Source organism: Solanum verrucosum, unplaced genomic scaffold (assembly GCF_900185275.1).
Source record: "Solanum verrucosum unplaced genomic scaffold, falcon-dt-bn FXZP01000088.1, whole genome shotgun sequence".
Lineage (NCBI taxonomy): Eukaryota > Viridiplantae > Streptophyta > Magnoliopsida > Solanales > Solanaceae > Solanum > Solanum verrucosum.
Window position 1 is genome coordinate 465,182 of NW_026020077.1, and position 14,483 is coordinate 479,664.

The 14,483-nt window shown below is 31.0% G+C and overlaps 1 pseudogene across 1 annotated transcript in view; it reads left to right on the plus strand.

The window, feature by feature from the left end:
- Positions 1–4,075: 4,075 nt before the first annotated feature.
- The window catches only part of LOC125824011 (uncharacterized), a 99,761-nt pseudogene continuing 89,353 nt past the window's right edge, over positions 4,076–14,483 (plus strand). Inside the window, exons 1-2 of the transcript XR_007442750.1 lie at positions 4,076–4,159; positions 4,283–4,664. The product of XR_007442750.1 is annotated as an uncharacterized LOC125824011 (transcript). The remainder of the gene's footprint in view (positions 4,160–4,282; positions 4,665–14,483) is intronic.

A 14,483-nucleotide genomic window follows, 5' to 3' on the forward strand; every position in this document is an offset into this window, starting at 1 on the left:
AATTATGTACAAAGTACTATAAATTATAATTATTAACGAATTAAAATATTAAAAAATCATATTAAAATTGATTGACTCTCTGAATTCTATATGTGCCACATAAATTAGGATAGAAGAAGAAACATATATTATTTTAAAATGACGTAAAAATACTGTAAGCCATAATAATTAACAATTCAATTATTTTTAGAAAAAATATATACAATACTTGTCTGACTCTTCAAATTTCATTTGTGTCATATAAATTGAGACATATAATTGTCGGCACGAGCTCATGTATGCATACAAGGATAATTTGATAGTTTATTCTTATATATTTGAAAATTATGATAATAATACTTTAAACCACAATAATTAATAGGTTAAAATATTTAAAAGTCATATAAAAAATTAATTGACTTTCAAAATTCTATAAGTACTATAAATTAAAATAAGTAACAACTTAAGAATTTCAAAAGACATAAAAAATTTGGTTGGCTCTCTAAAATATATCAACGTCACATAAAAGTAACATATATTATTCAAAGATTACGTAAAATATTTCACAAATTACAGTAACTAACAACTTGAAATATTTAAAATACATAAAAATGATTAATTTTAGAAATTCTAGACATAAATTGGGACAACGAAATGATATATATTATTTTAAAATTATGTAAAAAATAATTCTAAATCATAATAATTAATAACTTAAAATATTATTAAAAATCGTATAAAAATTTAAATAGTTTCTCAAGTTTCAATCGTATCACATAAATTAAAATAAAAAAATAATATATATTGGGCCCCGTGGCACGGGGCGTATCTAGTATGAACAAGAAAAGCCATAAAACATAGGGAATCGTGTTTGTTAATTGAGACTAGTCTTTTTACTAAATTAATCTTTACTTTTGATTTTTTATAAATTTTTTCTATATTTTCAAATTAACGTTTTCGATCAAAATTGTACATTTATATTAATCATAGATTAATTATGATTAATCGAATTATATATACATGACCAAAACTAAAATATATTCTGAAACACAGGAACTAAAATTGTTATACCCTAAGGGCTCGTTTGGTGTGAGGGATTTGAAATAATAGTGATGGGATAAGGAAATAGTGATGGGATAAAAAAAAAATTATGTTGTTTGGTTGGCAAGTCCGGGATAACTTATCCCGGGATTAATAATTAGTACCGGGATAAGTTATCCCTCCCCATGGGTGGTATAGTAATCCCAGGATAACTTATCCCGAGATAGAATAGGTAAATGACAAATATGTCCCTTTAAATCCTTTTTATATATCATTTTTTACATTTATGTATATTTACATTTTTTTTAATACCATGTATAATAATATTTACTACTCCTTATTTTTATGATAATTATACATATTTTTCTATTAAAAAATTATACTATATAAATATAATTTTTATTTATGAATTTATTTGACTAATTCTTATGTTTATTTTATTTTGATTTCTCATAAATTTTCTTCTCTTTAATAAACTTAAGAGGAAAGTTCTATTTTTAAGCTAAATAAGAAAAAAGTTATATTTTTAAATACACATGGTACTTATCATGGGAATACATAAACAAAAATATTTAAGTTAAAAAAAATAAAAGTTTTATTTTAAAAAATGAATAACTAAAGCTCACAAAGAAAAATTTAAAAAGTTTAAATAAAGTGAAGGGTAATTTTGTAAACAAACAACTTGTTCTTAAAATTTATCAATATATATTATTTTGAATATAACAAACCAAACACTCAATAAGAAATAATCCCAGGACAACTTATCCCATCATAACTAATCCCAACATAACTTATCCCAACATAACTTATCCCATCATAACTCATATTCAAACCAAACGACCCCTAAGGGGTTATTTGGTGTAATGGATAAGAGAAAATAGTCATGGGATAACTTTTTAGTGCCTCTTTGTTTCTTGTTTGGTTACAAAGTATGGGATAACTTATCCCAGGATTAATAAATAGTACTGGGATAAGTTATCCCTTCCTCTTGGTGGAATAACAATACCAAGATAACTTATCCTAGAATAAAACAATCAAAATGACAAGAATATCCTTGAAATCTATTTGATTATCACTTTTCATATATTTATTCCACATTTGTAAAGTTGTTGAATTATTTTTGCTGCTCATGAGATGTTGTTTTGATAAATTTCAAATAAATCTATAATTTTAGTTTGATAAAATTATTCAACTGTTTGAGTCCTTTTTGAACTTTGTTTCTTTTGCAATTGGTTAAAAAGTTATTTTTACAACGAGAAATGTTATCAAATTTACCAATTTTCAATTCAATTATGGTTATTGTTATTGTGCAGTTTTTGCTCCACTTTTGATTCATTTATATTTGTCTAATTTTTTTGCTTATAACGGTAAAGAAAAGATGCTCCCCACTAGCCTCAATAGCTTGCTCCAATTTTGATTCATGTGGATAGTAAACTTGTCAATAATTGAGATTCATTTGATTTTATTTTTAAGAGTGAGTAACTAAAAGCTTTATAAAAAACTATATATAAAAAGCTAAATAAGATAGAGGGTATTTTCGTAAACAAATACTCCCTCTGTCCCAATTTATGTGACACATTTCATTTTTCGAGAGTCAAACAGTTTAAGTTTGAAGGAGAATTTGCTCATGGAATCTTCAATTTTTTAAAAATGAAATTTATATATTTGTAAACTACATTAAATATAAGTCTCAATAATTGATAATTGAAAATATTAAAAAGATATATGAAAAAATTACGGTCAAAGATAAACTTGTTTGAATCTCGAAATCCGAAATGTGTCATATAAATTGGGACAGAGGGAGTAACTAATTCTTAGAAAGTATCCAATGCTTATTAGTTATAATACAACAAACCAAACAAGCAATAAAAACTAATCCTAACATAACTTATCCCATCATAACTTATCCCATCATAACTTGTTTTCAAACCAAACGACCCCTAAAGCTATATATGAAAAAGGGAAAAGGGCTAAAAATACCCCTAGACTAATTGAAAAGATTTAAATATGCCCCTCATTCATTTATTTGGTTAAAAATATCCCTCAATCTAACAATCCTTTTTAAAATTATTGTTATTCTTATTTTTTAATTAGGTGACATCTTCCTATTGGATAAAAAAATAATTTTCGACCTATCAAATCTTTCTTGACCCAATTCAAAGAACTTGTTCATTAATTTTTTTTTCCAGCAAAATGAAAATTTCTAGTTAGGATGATAAAATTTATCCAAATTTCTACCACCACCCAAAACAAAATCTTCCAATTCAGAAAAAAACATTCATTACAATTCTTGGATTTGTTTGTATAATGTGTTAGAAGCAGAAATGGGTTTAAAAGGTGAATTAAAGGGTATTTTTAACCAAAGAAATGAATGCGGGATATATTTAAGTTTTTTCAGATAATGCATGAATATTTTTATCCTCTTCCCGTGTGCAATAATAGAGTTCCAACTTAATTATCACGTGGACTTATAAGAAACCGATGCTGGATGATAATTATTTAAAAAAACAAGCAAGTCGGGGTCAGTACAGCTTGCTGAATAGGAGAAATTAAAGATAGCAACCAGGAAAAGTTAAGAGCTTTCGGCTCCTCCGTCCAATTATAACCGTCCACTATATATATTTGAGACTCGTATTGAGAAACAATAAATAATAAGAATGATATTACTATATTACCTTTTGAATATATTAAATTTAATGCTTTGAAAAATATATTTGATAATGAATAATATCGAATAGCAGCAAGAATAAAATAGACACAAACAAGTAAAATTACTCATTGATCTTTCAAATTAGACAAGTATTATCGGACATCTACTTTTAGTATAGTAAACAAGTAAAGATCGGATGAAGAGAGTAATAAAGAAGCAGCAAGCGTAAGTACCTTGCCAAACTAATTAACTAACAAGCACATCTTTTTCTTTTTTATCAAATATTAATAAAAATAATTTATATTAATATGAAGAAAAAAAAGGTTTTAGTTTGCTATCTTTTTGATCACTCGTTTGCTATAAATAGGTGGAGGAGGACAGACACTCTTCACCCCAAAATTAAAAGAAAAAAAGGCAGTACTAATTAATTATCCATCATGGCTGTTCACAAGGAAGTTAATTTCGTTGCTTACCTACTAATTGTTCTTGGTAAGATTTTCCTTTACTCCTTTTTTTTTTTAAAAATAAAATAAAAAATAAAAAATTCTTGCTTTATACATATATATACACAAGTAGTTTTATATTTTTCCTTTATATTATATTTGTTTGTAGGATTATTGGTACTTGTAAGCGCGATGGAGCATGTTGATGCGAAGGCTTGCACTTTAGAATGTGGTAATCTTGGGTTTGGGATATGCCCACGTTCAGAAGGAAGTCCGGAAAATCGCATATGCACCAACTGTTGTGCAGGTTATAAAGGTTGCAATTATTATAGTGCAAATGGGGCTTTCATTTGCGAAGGAGAATCTGACCCAAAAAACCCAAATGTTTGCCCCCGAAATTGTGATACAAATATTGCCTATTCAAAATGTCTCCGTTCAGAAGGAAAATCGCTAATTTATCCCACCGGATGTACCACATGCTGCACAGGGTACAAGGGTTGCTACTATTTCGGTAAAAATGGCAAGTTTGTATGTGAAGGAGAGAGTGATGAGCCCAAGGCAAATATGTACCCTGCAATGTGACCCTAGACTTGTCCATCTTCTGGATTGGCCAACTTAATTAATGTATGAAATAAAAGGATGCACACATAGTGACATGCTAATCACTATAATGTGGGCATCAAAGTTGTGTGTTATGTGTAATTACTAGTTATCTGAATAAAAGAGAAAGAGATCATCCATATTTCTTATCCTAAATGAATGTCACGTGCCTTTATAATTCTTTGATGAACCAGATGCATTTTATTAACCAAATCCATATACATATAAATATTAATCATATATAATTAATATCAATTGGGTTAGCAAAACAAATCTAGTCTAGGTGTGTTTTGCTAATTATTGGGGGATAGTGCAGAAAGAAATCTACGTTCTCAATAATTCAGATAGAAAACTTAATAAAGTGAGATCATTTACATAGATTGCTTTTATACTTCGATATATGTGAAACCATGCATGATATAAGGAAAATAGATAGAGAAATAATTTTTACATCGTTGAATATGCAAACAATTTAATTCAAGAAGCTAGGAATATAAATATTGAGGAGTTTATGATTATTATTATTATTTTGATGTTCAATGAAGTTTTTTTAATTTCATATAGAAGTAAACAAATTTGGATCCTTCCGCTAACATAAAATTCTTCATAGATTTTTGTTTCTATGCCGTAGTTATCTTTAATATATTTGTGGTTGAAGAAATTTATTGCTAGAAACGAATGGATTGTCAAATTTTTTTTTAAAGCAAATATTTATGAAATTATACTGTATATTATTTTAGTCATGATTAAAATGTGGCCTTAATTGAATCATCTTTCTCATTCATTTTTTCAAATGCATATCAGGATGATTGATATTTATCTATTTTAAAAATTAATGTAAGGGTTCAAATTAAATTTAACTTAAAAGTGTCTTAACCGTAGTTAAAGGTTTACTTTTAAAAAATGACTATGAAAAATCTAATCTTCTATGAATCGAGAAAGAGATATAGATTTATGTTAGGAGTTAACAAAAAGATTTGTGTAATATTGGTTTGGATAAATTTGGAGTTAACGGGGGCTACGATGTTAAAAATAATAATTGTAGTTCGTCCATAAATGGGCGACTTATCTGTTTTAGTGTGTACTTTTAGAGAGGATCCCTTTTGATATTCAGAGTTCAAAACGTGTCCATTTTTTATGCCGGACTCTCCATTATTGTCCTTCAACTAGATACAATACAATAATTCCATATGAAAGATATATTATTTTATTTTTGTACACTGTATCACTCTTCATACAGGGTTATCCAATTTACGCTTGCATTGGGCCATCTGTTTAATTCATAAATATCTATTTGTAAAAGTAATTCTATCCACTTTAATTACAAAAATTAAAGTGATGGGCAAATAACCAGTTTGGTCTTTGTATTATTGGTTTGTTTCAGTTTTGATTCATGTATATTTTGATTAAGCATAATTAATCTTTAATTTATGTAAATGGGTAATTTCATCCTAAACTAATGAAATCATTAATTAAAAATAAATAAGAAAAAAAAATACATTTAAGGGTAAATGCGCTAAGAAATCTCGGGTTAATGTTCTATAACAAGAATCTGGTTGAATAATTCAATCTTATAGCTATACATAATTAATTGAAAGTTAAAATATGATATATGAAAGAGAAAAGCCATGAAGAGGGGGAGACGATAAATTTTGATCCAATTTGATTATATTTGAATTGAATGGTATGAGTGGGCGATAATGATGACTTCAACATCGTGTTTGTCTATAGAGGCTAGCCTTTCTTTTAACAAATTAATAATAATTTTTGAATATTTCTTTAAAAAAAATTCTATATTTTAAAATTAACAATTTCATTAATTTTTTAACTTGTGTTAGGGTGAAAAATTAAAATCACATGTTTATATTAATCAAATATGAATTATGTTTAGTCGAATCATATATACAGTCTATAGAGGTCAAATCTATAGTTCATGGACTAAAATTATTATTTCTCCTAAAGCCGAAATATATGCAATTGCTCCCACTTATCACATGGAGAATAAAATTATTGCTAGATAACAAATATTTCAAAGTGTTTCCGTTCAAAAGGACAGACAATAATTTATCCCACCTATTGTACGGGGTATAAGGATTGCTACTGTTTCGGTAAAAATGGCAAGTTTGTTTGTGAAGGAGAGAGTATTGAACCCAAGGCATGTACCCAGAAATGTGACCCTAAAGTTGTTTACATGACTTGTCCATCTTCTGGATTAGCCAAACTTTATCAAGTTTGCGTTAATTGTTGCACAGCCGGAGAGGATTGCAAACTCTATGGATATGATGAATCTTTAGCTTGTACTGGGGAGCCTCAGAGCTATATATCTGCATCATAAGGCAACATCAATAATATAATATAAATGAATTGTTAAAGTGTGACACCCATAAAAAGATATTTAAAATCATTAACCAGAGAGTAATCTATCATCGTTTATTTTGAATTAGAGGGAGTAACCCACTCATATGTAATTAGCTTTATCGTTTCATGTAGAAAAATAGTCACAGAACATGATTAATGTGTGCTAAAAATAATGTTTTACCATATCAATAATAAAATATTTAACTTGGGGAAATAATCACAAAACATGATTTATTTGTGTGTGCTACAAATAAAGTTTTACTATATCAACAACAAAATATTTAATGCGGAGAATAGTCACAAAACATGAGTTGCATAACTACCGATAGGGAAAAGACAAAAATATAGGATTAATTAGTGAAGCAATTAACAAAAAGTAGATGGCCACTCTTTCTCTTTTATCACATAAAGTTAATTTGTGATAATTAATTACTTAATTACTGCTCCTATCACTATACCTTCGAAGAAATTTGATAATTCATTGATTTTAAAATTTGTTAACTTTGTATATATTCAATAGAAGAAAAACATGGCTAGTACAACTTTCACTATATTTGTTGGATCCATTATTGACTCTCTAGCGTGTAAGTCCCAGATAACCTTCACTATTATCTAGTTATAACCAACAATAAAATTCAGCCACATAAATAAAGATGGAGGGAGTAACAATTATATATTAATCATTAGTAATTACGGATAGATTCACTATCGTCCTTCAACTAGATACTATTATTCCATTAATTATGCTAGTCGAATCATATATAGTTAGTACTAATATTTAACTTCAGATAGGCCAACAATAAAATTCAGCCACATAAATAAAGACGGAGGAAGTAACAATTATTAATCATCTTAGTTGGTTGGCATGTTTTATTAGTAATTACGGATAGATCCATTATTGTCCTTCAATTAGATACAATAATTCCATTAATTATGCTTAGCACTTGATTCATATTGTAACGATCGGGTTCCGTCGTTATAGAAAAGTCAACGGGGAAAAATTTTGGGTCGAAAAACTTTTTCGTAGTATTTGGATTTTCCCAATTTAGTCCAGATTTGGATGAAATCGTAGTCTTTAAGGTGTAGGGAAATCTGGTAGCAATCGGGTGATTTATTTATAATTCAGGTTACATGAGTGGTTAGATAACTCATTAAGGAATCCGTACCACTTAACGAAATTGAATTCGGGCGTGTAGAACTCCTGAAATTGATCTTAGCGTGAAGGGTATTTTCTAAGCGTCGTGGGATAGAGGTGTGTTGTGAAATGGGGATTTTGGAATTCTTGAAATAGCTCACTAGTTCGTGCAAGCCTCTTTGGCGGGGGTTTTGGCCGCTCTGGCGGGGCCGCTGAAGCGGGATGAGGGCCGTTGTGGTGGGTTTGACGCGACTTAAGGTCGTAAATAAACCCCTAAATGACCTCATTCTGCACTTTTCGACTTTGAGAGCTAAAGAACGAATCCCAGATGACTCATAACAGTTTTCCATCATTCTTGAGGCTAAATGTAAGTTTTTAACTCCCCGAATCTGTTTTTCGATTCGTAGAATGTAAATTCGTGGGTTATTATCGATGGGGGAGGGTTTTGATCTGTGATTTATGGTGGAAGAAACCCTAATCTGGGTATGAGGATCAAGAGTTTGACATAGGATTGATATTATTGATTATAATCCGAGTAATTAGGTCTCGTTTGTTAATCCTTCCGTTAATTGTATATATTTAGACCACGAACAAGCGGGAAGAATCCGGAAAGGGAAGATTCAAGTGCCTTAGGGGATTCAAGCTTGGATTCGAGGTACGTGATGGTTGTGATTTCATTTTGGTGTGATATATGGTTGTAATTGCTCATTATAATGCATATATGTATGTATGTATGCGAATATTGCATTATTGATCACCCTCATCGTAAATAGGGTTGGGCATAAACACTGAAAAATTGAAATACAAAACCGAACTGAATTTTTTTGATATTTCAGTTTTCGGTATATATTTTCATATTTTTGGTTTGGTTTTCGGTATGTAGATTTTGTATTTTTGATATTTTGGTTTAACCGAAATATGTTATATTATAATATATATTAATATTATATTAATTATTAATATTAAATAATAAATAAAATTAAGTCAGTTCTCAAATAATTAAAATCAAATTTCAATTTTCTTTTTTCAGTTTTCAATATTTTCAAACTTTACCCACTCTAGGTCAAGACGTGGATTTCTCACAGCGCCGCACGTCACTTTTCCCACGACACTTTCCCCCACTTCCCACTTCCCGGCGCCGACGACCAACGACATCAAGGCAATACTGGCCGACCGCCGCGACCAGAAACAGCCGACCAGCAGTAGTAGCAGTCGACTGACGACTAGCAGCAGCCGACCAGAGACCAGCAGCAGGTAATGTATTTGATATTTTGATTATTTTTTGTTTTCATTGAACCGAACTAACAAAAACCGAACCGAAATATTAAAAATTGAACCGAACCAAATTATTTTAGTTTGGTTTTCGGTATACCTATTACAAGAACCGAAAACCAAAAAAATAAATTGAAATCGAACCAAATTACCGAATGCCCAACCCTAATCGTAAATGAGGATAATTGAATAATTGTATGCCATGAATCACCTTTTATTGTATGATTGTTAGAATATACATTGTGATTGTGATTGTCGTTTGTTGAATGGATCGGTTGTCACGTTTCGGCATAAATATGAGATCGATTGCCACGTTCTGGCATAAACATGGGATCGATTGCCACGTTTCGACATAAATATGGGATCAGTTGCCACGTTTTGGCATACACATGGGATCGATTGCCACGTTCCGGCATAAACATTGGATCGATTGCCATATTTTGACATAAACATTGGATCGGGTACCACGTTTCGGTATGCTAACAGTTTGGGTGTGGGTTCCATGAGAAGACCATTGAATTGAATTCCGTAAGAGGACCATTGAATTGTGTTGTGTAACTACTTGTGATGATTACGTTCATATCTAATGATGATTGATATTGGAAGACTGTATGTTGCTCTAAATTGATAACCAATGTGTATTATTGAGAACGTGGAATGCTACATTGATCCTGAAAAGATGAATAATATTGTATATGCTTGGTATATGCCTGTTTTATAATGTTGTGGTTACTTGCACGTGTTTCACTTATTGGGATGGTCGCATGATCCTACCAGTACACTGTGGTTGTGTACTGATACTGCATTTGTTTGTTCTTTGTTGAGTACATGGCATCTTCAGGCGGCTATTGATTAACCTCAGCTAGGTAATTATTAAGCGTGGCCGCATTCAAGGGTGATCTAGTTCTTTCAGGCTGCCATGGATCTTTCTTGTTTAAGTCCACCCTTTTCGGACTTGACTATTTGTTTAAGGTGTTTTGTTTAGCTTCGGGGTAGTACTCATTGTTCTTAGACTTGCCGTTAGTAGAGTTTTGGTACAATGACTTTTAGGTTCTAGGGGTTGTTCTTCCACATTAGTTTGGTTAAGTTATTTGTTTAAAACTTGGGGAGTTTATGGGAACTCCATATTTCTTTTAGTCATTTAAACCTGCTTTCGTATCTTTAAATGCTTTAGTTTTCATTAAGTTGTTTAGTCTTGGTTGTAGTAATGGTTCTCCCATCGGAGGGTTAGTGTGGGTGCCAATCAAGACGATCTGGGTCATGACACAAACGCCCTATTATCCCTCTAAACAATTATAAAGTGATATTATTACATCATTTTTCGATCAATATAATCTAAGATTTTGAAAATCAAGTATTATTACACACCAATCATTATGTGACATGTGTTTATTTAATTTAAAATATTTTTTTCATTTTTCATTTTTTTTCCCTCTCTTACTTTTTGACTTATTTTAATTTTTAGATAAGTGTCAAAAACACACCTAAACTATAATTTTTTCTTAGTTTCATACCTAAACTTTCACTTATTAGTTTAAGAGACACACCTCTATCTTTTATAACACTCTCATCATGGTGTGTGTAATACACTCTCTCTTTTATTTAAAAAATTGTCACATCACACTCCACTTGGACAAAAAATTCCACCTTGACAAAATTAAATTAATTATTATTATTATTAGTCGAAATTAAAGATTAAAAATTATTATACCAAAAAAAAAATATTTCTTATAAAATACAATATTTTTCTTAACCCACTCCATCACTTCCTCTCACCGTATCCCCCCCCCCCCTTCCCCTTCCAGCCCATTTTTTCAGTCTTTTTTATCCCCCCCCCCTTCCCCTCCCCCTCCCACCCATTTTTTCAGTCTTCTTTATCCCCCCCCCCCCGGTCAAATATTGATTTATATATTTTTATTTTTTAAAAAAAAAAATAATTCTACCCACTCAATCTAACCCTCCGATTTCAAATTTTTTTTTCTCGTTTTGTGTTAGATATATACATATCGAAAATATTTTTTACTTGCCGCCGCAAGACTTTTTTAAAAATAAATTTTTTATTTATATTATATTCGGTACACAAGTAGAAAATTTTCCTAAATTATATGTACTTATTTAAGACAAAACGAGAAAAAAAAAAGGAGTGGAGGTTTAAAGAGGGTGGGGTAGAAATTTTTATTTTTTAAAAATAAAATAATATCAATTTCTTTAGGGAATGAATGAATGTGTTTTTTTTTTTTTTTTTGGGGGGGGGGGGGGGGGAGGGGTAAGTATGAATTTAATAAAAATATTTTATAAAAGAAATAAATTAAAAAATGACGGGGGATTGTTGGAGGTAGGGGAGAGGGCGGAGGAGTTGGGTAAGAAAAATAATTTAAATTTTATTTTTTAAAAAATCATTTTTTGGGGGATAGTAATACTTTAATCTTTAATTTTTAATCAATATTAATAGTTTATTATTTAATTTTTGTCAAGATGAAATATTTTATCCATGCGCAATATCATGTGTCAAGGTTTTTTCAAATAAAAGAGAGAGTATTACACACACCACTGATGTGTGTTTCTCAAACTAATAAGTGATAGTATGAAACTAAAAAAAAAGAAATAGTTTAGGTGTATTTTTGACACTTATCTCTTTATTTTTATTACTTTTATTTTGATTTCACCTTCCATCCCACCCCCACTTCAAGCAGACCTCCTCCCTTCATTTTCTTTCTTCTTCTTCACCTCTCACTCCCATCCTTCCCCACCCACGTCAAGTTGTGTCCCTCCCTATTTTCTTTTTTTCTTCTTTAGTTAAATTTCATTCCCTCAGTGATTTTTTTTAAAAAAAGAATCATACTATTTTTTAAACTTTGTTGAGTTAATGATAACAAAATCAATTATTTTTGTAAGAAAAGTCAAAATTTTGAAGGTATCATCAATTAATTTATCTTATTTTCATATAACTTCAAAATTAGAAATAATAATTTTGAAAGAATCAATAAATTCCCCAAAAATTGAAAGAACTTGATTGAAATTAGGACAAAAAGTAAATGTGTAACGACTTGATTCCGTTGTTATGAAAAAGTCAATGAAGAAAGAATTGGGGCCAGAAAACTTTTTGGTAGTAACTTGAAATTCCTAGCCTAGTCCAGAATTGGATGAAATCGGAGTCATTAAGGTGTAGGGAAACCTAGCAATAAATGAAATATCTAATTGTGAATTTGACTACATTAGTAGATAGCTAAGACGATAAGCAACTTGTACCACTTTACGGAATAGAATTTGGGCAAGTAAAACTCTCGAAAATGATCTTAGCGTGAACGGGTACATTCTATCTCCGTTGATGCCGTTGTAGCGGGATTTTGGGTGCTGTAGCGGGATGGGTCCACTGTGGTGGGCCATACGTGACTGAAAGTCGCTAATAAACTCCTAAACGATCTTATTTGGCACTTTTTGATTTTTAGAGCTAAGGAGGCGACCCCAGACGAGTTTTTGATAATTTTTCACTATTCTTGAGGCTAAAGGTAAGATTTTAACACCCTGAATTCATTTTTTGATCCGTAGAACCTATTTATTATCGATGGGGAAGAGTTTTGATCTGAGAAGTATGGTGGAAAAAGCCCTAATTTGGGTATTAGGATCTTGGGTTTGGTCTAGGGTTATTGGGCTTGTTATAATCTGAATAATTTGACCTTTGATTATTGATCCTTGCGTAAATTAATTGTTGTAGACCTAGAACAAGTGGAAGAAATTCGAAAAGGGAAGATTCAAGTGCCTTAGGGGATTCAAGCTTGGATTCGAGGTAAGTGATGGTTGTGATTTCATGTTGGTGTGATATATATTTATAATTGCTTCATTATAATGCATGTATGTATGCGAATGTTGCATTATTGATCACCCTAATTGTAATGAGGATAATTGAATAATTGTATGTCATGAATCACCTCTTGTTGTATGATCTTGATGATGTACTTGTGTTTGTGATTGTGGGTGTGATTGGGGATCAGATTGCTACGTTTCGACAAACGAACTATGGGATCGGATTGCCACGTTCTGGCAAGGTATTGGATTGGATCGCCATGTTTCGGAATAAAAGGGGATCGAATTGCCACGTTTCGACAAACTAACAGTTTGGGTTTGAGTTTCATGAGAGGACCATTGAATTGAGTTCCATGAGAGGATCAACTACTTGTGATAATTGTATTTATCGTTTATGAACTATGACTTATGACTTCTCAAAGAGTTCTACTTAGTGTGAGTGGAGGAGTGAGACTCCATTCATGCATTGCACAAGTGGACTTTAAGAGTGGTTGTGGTGTGGTTCTTTTATGCTATGAAGATTATGTTAATCAATGTTGTTGATATTCGGTATGTTACATGGTTATATTGTTGCTTTGACTTATATATGTTTCACTTAGTGGGATAGTCGTGTGATCCTACCAGTACACAGTGATTGTGTACTGATACTGCACTTGTTCTTATTTTTATTGAGTACATGTCATCTTCCAGCGGCTATTGATAGACATTGCTTATAAGATCAGTGATCGTTCGAATTCAAGGGTGAGCTAGTTTTTCCGAGCTGCCTTGAGTTCTCTTTCTGTACAGTCTATTCTATTCGGACTTACACTAGTTCTTTAGATGATTTTCTGTTAGACTTATGAATCTTATTAGAGTTTTGATACATTGACTTTCAGATTCTAAGGGTATTTCCACATTTGTTTAGTTAATTAACTTGTTTCCGTAACTTTATTGCCTTAGTTTTCGTTTATTTGCTTTAGTTGGATGGTAGTAGTGGTTCTTCCACGGAAGGGTTAGTGTGGGTGTCAATCACGACGGTTTGGAGCGTGACAAAGTTGGTATCAGAGCCTAGGTTCGTTGATCTCATTGTACCAAAACGAGTCTAGTAAAGTCTTGCCGAATGGTACGATGACGTCCGTACTTTTCTTCGAGAGGCTATGGGACTTTAGGATAAAAAACTCACTTCTTTCTACTCCTTCGTGCTATGACTTGAATTCAATTG